A 9770-nucleotide genomic window follows, 5' to 3' on the forward strand; every position below is an offset into this window, starting at 1 on the left:
CTGCACTATTACATTTCGTTGATCGCGCGGAGCCGATGTATCAGACATCCATCCATGTAACATGCATTAGCCATTGGCCAATCCTATTTTTGAGAATCCACTGGGCGTTCGTGCTTTCTTTGGTGGCATTTCCTTTACCATTAAGAAATGAACTGAGAAGACAGTGGTTTTGTCAAGGAGCATTTGAAACAGTGTATCAATTTTTCGTAATAAGGTGCTGCGCAGTAATGCAAAATTAAAAGCCTAAACTTGTGGAAAGGAAGCTTTTTCTTTGCCATTATGAAATGTAAGGAGAGATAATTTCTTCGCAATTTTTGTAATTTTGTCAATTAATTTACAAATGTCATTATGGGCCAGCCAAAGACCAGCGCGTGGTAACGATGACTGAAGCTAGATTAGGTAGAACCTGTGAATACATCACAGTGTCGGTGTGTTGATAGGATATTTTTGTTTTGACATTTCGTTTACGCCAATTTGTTATCCCTTAATTTAGAACTTTTAGAAGTTTTCGGGGTTTTCAATTAAGCCGAATGATCTGGTTACTTTACTTATCGCTGTTTGGTCTCTTGATAGTTTGGTTAGATTGACGTCTCCGTGTTTAGTTAGTGCTTTTTAGATAGAAAATTATAGTTAGAGTTTTAGTCCAGGATAAGACACCGTGTAATCATGATCCTTTTTGGAATAAAAGACAAGTCTAGATCGTAATTCTGGATAAAGTAATCACGATCCACGAGCAACAGTAAGCAACCACTTGTAATACACTCAGGACCTACGGATTTGCATGCAGATATATATCGCATGTATTTAATCTATTCTAGGATATGCAGTTCGTGTTTTGGTTAAGAGTAAGTGATTAACGGACGCGAGTAAACGCTTTTCAATTTAACCGCAGTGTACTACACTATATTCGCACAATACTTTGGTAATTTCTTCAAGTATAGATTCCAGTTCTCCGCTTTGATATAAGAACGCTCCAAAGAATAGGATAAAAAAGAAAGAGAGAAATATTCTTTGTTTGACGGTCTATCGCATATGCGTGTATCAAGCCAGGAATCGAGATTCAATTCTAGCTTGAAAAGAAACATTTGCAGCAAGATTGATTTTTCTGTTAACTTTTGTATGATATCTCCTTGATATATCAATCCGGAAAGTACTGAAACTACAGTGAATTTTATTTCAGGCCTACATGTATCTAGAATATAAATTTTCCTTTGGTCGGAGGGCACATTTATGCAAGTGTATTGTCTTATATTTCCTGACGAGAATTTATTACACATTCTAATAATGAGCAATTATTTGTAATTTGACCAAGTAGATAAAGAGGTCATGTGCAAGAGTGTTCACCCCAAGTTTGCAGATTTAAGATAGCGCATACGGTTACGATAATTTCTACCCTTGTAATATGAGCCCAGCTGCTGGCGATACATCTGGAGGTGAGCACATTCGAATAATCCCGCGGAGAAGCTCTTATGATTCAGAACTTATCGCCGATCCTGTAGATCGAATCTTTGACAAGTTAAAAAGCAATAGTGATACTAAACTTGGAGCATTTAAGAGCAGTATTCATTTCCAAAGTACCATTTCCGGATAAGCGTATTGCATCCTTTCCGGATACCTGTTGACATCGCCTTATTTTTTCCTAAGGATTTATGGTTGCTTGACCCATAATTGATTTAGGTAAACGTTATTACTTTGCATCTTCATAGACAACCAAGTTCTATGGAATCCTATCGTCTTTGTAGTTCAAATGGAAATATTTTACCGAGTTTTTCTTTGGGTGACAAATTGTATCAAAGTGTTGTACTTAAGAGAGCGGGGGGGGGGGGGGTGGGGAGACGATATTAACTTTGACAATTTACGATGAATCGTTCTCGATTTTGATGGTTGTTTGTTTAATTCTAGGTCCTAGACAGTTGACTTTTAGTAGAAAGATATCAAAAATTTCTGCTTTTTAACATAAATAATTTCTCCAGTGATTTTCAGATCAAGCAATTCTCTGGAGAAATGCATTGAGGCTTAAGTCGAAGTTCTTTGACAATTGTTAGATCCAAACGGTATCTTAATTCCCGAAAGCATAGTCACAGAATCAGGTGACGAAAGAGATTAAAAAGCTGCGGAGGATTACCCTTCGTGAACACAGGCTCGCGCCTGCACTCTCCTGCTCAAAAATTAATGGAAAATGAATGGGAGGGTTGAAAAATAAATAAACCCCGTTCTGCCTTACTGGTATGTCATGATAATGTCCTTGGCTAAGAGGTTATCCTCAAAATTTGATATTTGCCCTCGAAGCTTCGCTTCTCGGCTAAATATTCATTTTTCGGACAATCTCTCAGCCGCGGACATTATCAGCCGACATACCAGCCGCCGGCCAGAAGAGGTTTATTTACCAAATAGCACAGGGATTTTTAAAATGAAGAATTGAATGAGGAACGGTGAACGGTGTACAATTATGATAAATTCTGGAAAAAAAATGCATAAATGTTTCATATTTCGCGCACCATGCACTCTCGCACTATCTCGGTATCTATTTTATTCGTGAGCTTTTGTGCTTAAAATATACTGGTGTGAAAAAAAAATAAAAAAATTGGAACAATTTCCAGAATCTGCACCCGGAAATATTGTTAATTAATTAACTAATTATAATTAATTAATCATATAAATAAGATAGCCGGTTGCTATGTAAATTCCTCCCGTTACTATCTTAGAAGTCACGTGACGACTCGTTCACAGCTTAATAAGCAGGTTTAAACACGAGGGTGCGCTTTAAATAGGTTGGCTCCGCCCCTTGATATTAGCTCAAATGAAAGAATCATCCAATATTACGACCATCGGTCTAACCATACGCGAAACGGTGTGCATGGAAGACGCAGTAAAAGTATTATTTTGGGTAAAAAAATTAGAAGATATTGAGTCTTGTTGACTCTCATTCCCATAATTTAGCTCATTTGGATTTTAATTGGCACCAACACATCGTTCGACCGTTCAAAGTGCGATCTACGGTCGACTATGCAGTCGTACAGTTGTATTTTCAAAATTCGCGCCGTGTAATTTCGACTTACATCCCCAAGCCCCTTATACACTTCGGTTAACAGAGCCTTCAGATTATTCCCATTGAAACTAGCGGCGTCATAAATAATGCATGCGCAATATTATCGCTGGCAATGCCTCTAACTAAGTGCGATTAGCAGCCTGCATTTCAGAACTCTAGTGGTTGTTCGGCAACATTCTTAGCTGTCGCTGCTCGAAGGATATTTATTGTGAATTTTGTGCGTTATGGCTCACGGAAATTACCCATCTATGTGCAAGAAAAAGCGTCCAACAGATTGAGGTCTTCAGTTCTCTTTCAACAGAGAGCTTCCTCAAGAGAGCAGACTTCTTGGCATCAAAGACCGCGTCAAAATGGCAAAAGTTGCGCTAAATCTAACAAAAGCGACCTCAAGTACACAGAATGCGGATCTGATGGAGGCTCTTCTGTAACCTTTTGAGGAGAAAATGGAGAGGAAAGGACTGACATCGAGCCAACTGAGCTTATCATCAACTGGAAGCACAGCTAGTCCGGACCCCTCTCTTGTTTCTACACCATCTACCACACGGTTTTCTTTTCCTTTAGCGTCTTCCACTCCATCTTCGTGTATTTCTTTACATTTCTCTGATGCTGTTTCTCCAATTTCCCCTCCACATGCAGAACATACACCACAAAGAATGCAGATCACTACGCCTTCAGCAGAGAACGACCCCATATATCTCTGCAGCGAGGGAGCTCTGCGAGCTCTGTATTTTTTTTTTGTAACACTCTCTCCACAGCATGCTGTTACTATGGAAAACTCAATGATCGCGATTTATTAATCTTCAATCGACAAAGTCACGTTGTGTCCGTAACAGTTTCATGTGTATGTGGAGATTCATTCAAGTGGCTCTCCTCCTCTATCATGGCAGGATGTCCTCCAAAGTACTATGTAAATTTGAGGTAAGTACCTTTTCGTTTTCTGCTGGAAATTTTCTGAAACTCGCTCTCTCTGGTCACTTATCTGCCTCTGTTTTTCATAGATTGGCGATGCACTTACTCTAATGCTCCTATGTTGTATTTCTTCTTGCAAGCAAATGGCAGTCAACAACAGTTTACAGCAAGCCAAATGATGATCTCTCCACCAAAATACTTCAAATGGACTGAGCAGTTTTTTTATTTGGTTTCTCTCTTACCTGAATTCTAAAATACCTCCTTTTTTAAATTACTTCAACAGTCTTGAAAATGCATTGTTATGCAACCATTGTGAATAGGGTTCGCAATGAGTCCATGTCTGCTGCCCAGGAAGAAGTGAAAAGCAGCCCTGGTTATGTTGTAAATGGAGAGGTACAGGTTGATTTCAATTTTACTTTGTCCTTGGCCACATACTTATACACCAGTCTTAGAGTATGGGAGGTGCATGCTTGAGTTTTGTTGAATTGTTCCTTTTTGCAAGCCAGGATCTCTGCAAGCAGTCAATTTGATGCATGGGATCTAGTAGACTTCTGCAAAGCTCTGCTGACGAGCACATCTCAGCATACAATATCTGGTATCAAATTGTAACCCCTGAGAGATTTGTGAGTACAGAAATGTGTTCAATGTTATGTTTTGATATCTAACATTTCTTCCTGTAGTGTGTTATTACAGATGCAAGGCATGATTAGAGTAGATCAGCAGCACACACGACGGTGTCAGCCCTTTCTTTCTCGTAAGATACTTTTGGACTCTTTGTATGATATGTTGAACCTTAATACACTCAATGCTCTTCCTAAAAATATTCTTATTTTTACTGATTCTGTTTAGAACCAAAAAAGTTTTAGGAGTTGTAAACTGGAGTAGGGCTAGTGAAACTTCAGCAGTGAGCTGTGAAGTCCCTATGACAAAAGAGCTGCTGACTTTTCTAACTGAGACCCAAGGTATGATACATTTGCAGCCTCAATAATATCCTACCATTGATGTAATATGAGTATGGAGGACAGAAAAAACTTTTATAGTATGACAAGTAATTCTCTCTTTTTTGTTGTTTATTTTTTTCTCATGAGTACTTCTGCATGAAGAAGAGTCCACTCAGTGAGCAAGAATTTCATGCTAATTTAATTTTTGTTATTATGAACACAATTTGTTATGTAATTCTAACAAGACATAGCATAATTCATGAACTCAAAGATTACACAATTTTCTGTAAAAATGGAAAACCAGAAGCATTATACTTACTATCATTAATACTGATCTATTAATCTGTTTTTCTATAATTTTCTTTATTTATGACTCAGGGAAATCACGTCAATTGCCATGCAGAGTCATGTTGCAAGCACAATGGCTACCTAATGAGCAAAAGGTTTTAACTAAACCTGAAGCTGTAGCTCCCTATAGGAAAGCCATTATGGGAACCTCAATATATAGACATGCCTATGATTACGTGTGGGTAATTAATTGGCACATGCTACTGTATGTTTTTGTTTCTTTGTATGAAAAAGTTTGCTTTTTCCAAATTAGGGATGTTACAGTAAAGGCCTTAAAAAAGTTACAAAAAATTCATGTTCTAGCTAGTTACAGAAAAAGCCACTCAAAATCTGTTAACTTCTGCAGTGTAGGGAAAGATACTGGATTGAATCTCTCCATTCAGTGATGCTAATTTATGCTGCTAAGCGGATCCACTATGGGGATGGCACCTTCAACATACACATGGAAGTAGCCATTCTTGATTGGTTAAAAGACTTATGCTGTTGTTAATTGTGCACAATTGCTTTGGCACTTTTTCAATGCTATGCTTACTCTTTCTTATTGACTTATTTCTCTTGCAGAATGAAAATGTGAATAGAGAAATATTTTCTCTGAAGATGTACCAACATGCCAGGAATCCAAATCATCCGGCAGAGATCAGGGTGTATACTGCAAAAACATTCAAATTCAGGGAAACCATCTGCTCTACATTTTTTTAATCTAAATAACTGATGTCCATTCTGCTTACCAGTGATTCTGACTTCTTGAGATAACTTTAAATGGGAGCTCAAATGTCTTGTAAAAGATGTGAGGTAACCAGGGAAGAATAATTACACCAACTGCTGGTACTAAGTAGTGAAGCATTCATGAGTATTACAGTGTAGGTATTATTTAAGGGACTTTCCATGCAGTTTTATTGATGTTTCCACCTCTTAATTTTGTTATGACTGTATATGTTTTATGAACTTATTCAATTGATATTTATAATTGCTCTCCTTGACATGGGCATTTGTATGAGAATTTGCTTATTCCCTTTTATGCCCCATGTAAGGAATGCCTGGAGGGTTAGGAAACCTTGACCTCACATCTTTTATAATAACACAATTGGGCATCTTTTCCCGCACTGCATTAACTTGGTCCCTAAGTTCCACTTTTCTGGCCTGGTAAACAGGGTCTTTCCAGAGCCCACATTTCTTTAGAGATATCCAGTAAGTCTTATAATCTTTACGATGTCACACGTGATTTTCTGTGTGCGCTTCTCTATACTAAAGAGCTTTTTTAAGTCCTTTATTTCACATTGGATAAAGCTTCCCAACCTTATTTTTTTTTATATTGAGTGGCTATGGCCTTTCACTTCCATGGCAGAAGAAAGAAAAATCAGGCTTTTCGACTGACTGCTCCACGAAATGACTAATCTACAATAGGTACGCTATTGGATGGGGCATGGGATTTTTTGGCTGCCAATGCAAGCTACGAAACCATTGACCACTTTCATAAATGGCTGCTGGATTAATATTCTTTTGTTTGAATTCAAATTAGCCTTTCTGGCCTCACTTGAGATAATGTATTCATTTGAATTTTGTACTGGAGAACGAGGCCAGAAAGGCTAATTTAAATTTCAACAAAAGAATATTAATCTGGTGGCCATTTATGAAAGTAGTCTATGAGGGGCCAATTTCTTCAGTGTATTTCTGAGAGAGCCATTAATGATTATCAATTTTCAGAAGATGTGCTGAAACAGTCCGTACCACTTAAATATATAAATCTTGTCTGTAAAACACAAAGTTAATTTTTTTAATACTAAAAAAGAGGTCTGGCTGCTACGTAACATTAAATGTCTTGGAGTTGACCTAAGGTTACCCAAGCTCAGTTTGTCAGATGATAATGTTGACAAGTTTGTTCAAAGTTTAGACATTGGTCATGTCACACAGATCCCAGGGGGCATCAGGTGTTTCTGATTATTGATTTGCACATGAGAGTTCCCCATCTTTCTTGTAAGCATGTCTGGTTCAATGAAAATGAAAATCATTTAATTTTTCAGTTCTCAGATGATGGAGCTCCTGAAACAAATGAGCTGACAATGTCAATTGGAAGTATGGTGAGCTGGAACTTTGGTGATCAGGTGTAAGTGTAAAAGAGAAAGATCAAATAATGCATGACCTCTGGAAGAAGCTCACTGAAGAGATGAACATGTTTGAAGGTAGTGTTTTCACTGTTTGTGATAAAGGGTGCATTGTTGAATTTCAGCCAGGAGCGGGCATGTCCTGGCAGAGCTGGGCAGCCAGTGAACTCAACCAGGCAGCTACATATCCTTCCTCAAATGCAAATGTTCATAAAGGAAACATGAACACTAAGGGGGGTAGTTTTGGAATGGGTAAAGATGACACCTGGAAACCTTACACTAAGGAAATGAGAACCTCTAATACTGAAAAGGTAAACAACGATTTTCTTGCCTCTCTTCCCCAAAACCTTTCAGAAAAAAAATTGAAATTCCAGAAAGTTACAGTTCATGGCTGAAAATGGCATCTGACAGTTTGATCTTCCTAGGATTGGGCATTTTCCAGACAAGTTAAGGCCAGAACCCATGCATTGTAAGATCAATGCCTGGCAACATTATATTGATCTCCTATACTTAGATGCCATGGAAAGAGGAAAGTTTGATCCTTTTGTTTCTGCTCTGGGAGCACCTATAGGGAATAAGACTCTTTTGAGGGTTTCTGAGAAATTAAGAGAGATTTATATTTATATAGTAGATAACTTAGGCTATATTTGAATTATATTGTATATTGTAGATATTTTATATTATATATTTTTATATTTTATATTGTAATTAGGTAGCGCTTTGGACAATTATTGGATTTTAGCGCTATATAAATAAAATTATTATTATTATTATTATTATTATTATTATTATTATTCTGGTACAGACAGTGTTGGGGAGCGTGCTAGGAAGCAGGAGATGTTACAGAAGTCAAAGGTGCACCTAAAGCAATACCTGCAGAAGAGAAGTTTTCCTCATGTAAGGCATACATCAGGTAGGGGGGGGGGTGGGGGGTGTGGACTGGGATACTTGGCTTCAAGAGTAAAAGAACATTTTAGTGATGAAGCTAACAGGTATAACAAGTTACCAGTTAGGCTTAGTGGCAATCAAGCCATTGCATTGGCTTCATATTACCATTGTTTACTTGACACTTAAGAAAGTGAAGACGAAACAGAGGCATAAACAATCCAACGATTGGCTCTTAGGAAGATAGGTGAGTGTCTGAGGAATGCAGGGGGAATTTAAAAGAATAGAGACCAATTCTGCCCAGGTTGCAGAACTGAAAGAAATGTGTAGTATCTATTTTAACTTGATGTCTTTGCTTTTTTCATCCAGTTTAACAGAAGTTGCGTAAGCACACAGGAGACGCTTTTAGAGATGATACAATGCGAAAGTTGCATAAGCATGCGTAGACTAGATCACGAGGTTGTAACAGGAGATGCGTGGAAGATGATAAAATCAGTTTTTGTGTGTGAGAGCAGAAATTAAGAGAGATGTTGTGAAAACAAAGAGGAGAATAAAACAAGATTCATTAAGGATAATTTTCGAGTATGTGAGTTAGTGTACCCCACAAGTTTGGTACATTTGTGTTGATGTCACAACACATGGACAGTTGGATATGCCATTCCCTATCATGGAAATTTGCTGTTTACAAGGTATAGGGTGGGTTATGGCATTATTGTCTCTTTGCAGGCTAAAGAGGCCAAACATTTTGGAGTGAGGGAAGATTTGACCTTAACTAACCAGTCAAATGTAAGCACCACCACTGGTAAATGGTGGCAAGTAAAGCGAAGTAATTATGTTCACTCATTTCACCTCCCAGAACATCAACCAATGCCCTCTTGTTATCCCTCACACTACCAATGACGTTCTCCGCCACACTGTTACCAACCAAATGTTTGCAATTGTGGTGGAAATAAAGAAAATGATTTGCTCAGTTGTCAAGTTTGTTTGTCTAGTATTGACCTGGTGACTTGTGCAAGCAGCAGAGGCGCGACAGAATCAGTGTTGTGTGCACTAAACCCATTGTCTGTAAACAGTGCAATACTCGCTTTGCTGATAACTTATCACTGTGGTCTCATTTAAAGTTCTGTAATGCCACTGAGCTAAGAAGTGTAGCTATCAATCCAACTTTGATGACAGTACCTGGTTTAAAGGAAGCTTTACATAGTAGAGGATTAAGCACTGCAGGTAATAAGGAAATTTTAGTTAAGCGCCTTGAAGGTGCATTGGCTTGGGAAGGGTAGTTGAATTATTTTTAATCAACAGTTTAAATCTCCCAAAATATTTGATGTGAAGTGTATTTTTCTAGGCCAAGTTGGTGCACAATAAGGCATACTTGCAATGAGAATGATAACTAAGATCTCAACAAATTCTGTGTACCAGTAATATGAGTAATATGCCTACTTAATAAGAAAAATATTTTCAAATTGATGCAAAATTGTTTAAATTAGCTATGTTTGCTGGACAGGTTAAACCTGTCGGAATGCAAAAGTACTGTTG

The 9770-nt window shown here is 37.9% G+C and overlaps 3 pseudogenes across 1 annotated transcript; all 3 read left to right on the plus strand.

The window, feature by feature from the left end:
- The first annotated feature begins 1402 nt into the window (after positions 1-1402).
- LOC148737773 (uncharacterized) lies at positions 1403-4502 on the plus strand (annotated as a pseudogene).
- Positions 4503-5098: 596 nt separating this feature from the next.
- On the plus strand, positions 5099-9204 carry LOC148737774 (uncharacterized; annotated as a pseudogene). The gene is made up of 2 exons (XR_015997336.1): positions 5099-8262; positions 8604-9204. The product of XR_015997336.1 is annotated as an uncharacterized LOC148737774 (transcript).
- LOC148737775 (uncharacterized) lies at positions 8862-9521 on the plus strand (annotated as a pseudogene).
- The last annotated feature ends 249 nt before the right edge of the window (positions 9522-9770 follow it).

The sequence above is a fragment of the Stylophora pistillata genome, chromosome 2, assembly GCF_964205215.1.
Source record: "Stylophora pistillata chromosome 2, jaStyPist1.2, whole genome shotgun sequence".
Classification (NCBI taxonomy): Eukaryota; Metazoa; Cnidaria; class Anthozoa; order Scleractinia; family Pocilloporidae; genus Stylophora; species Stylophora pistillata.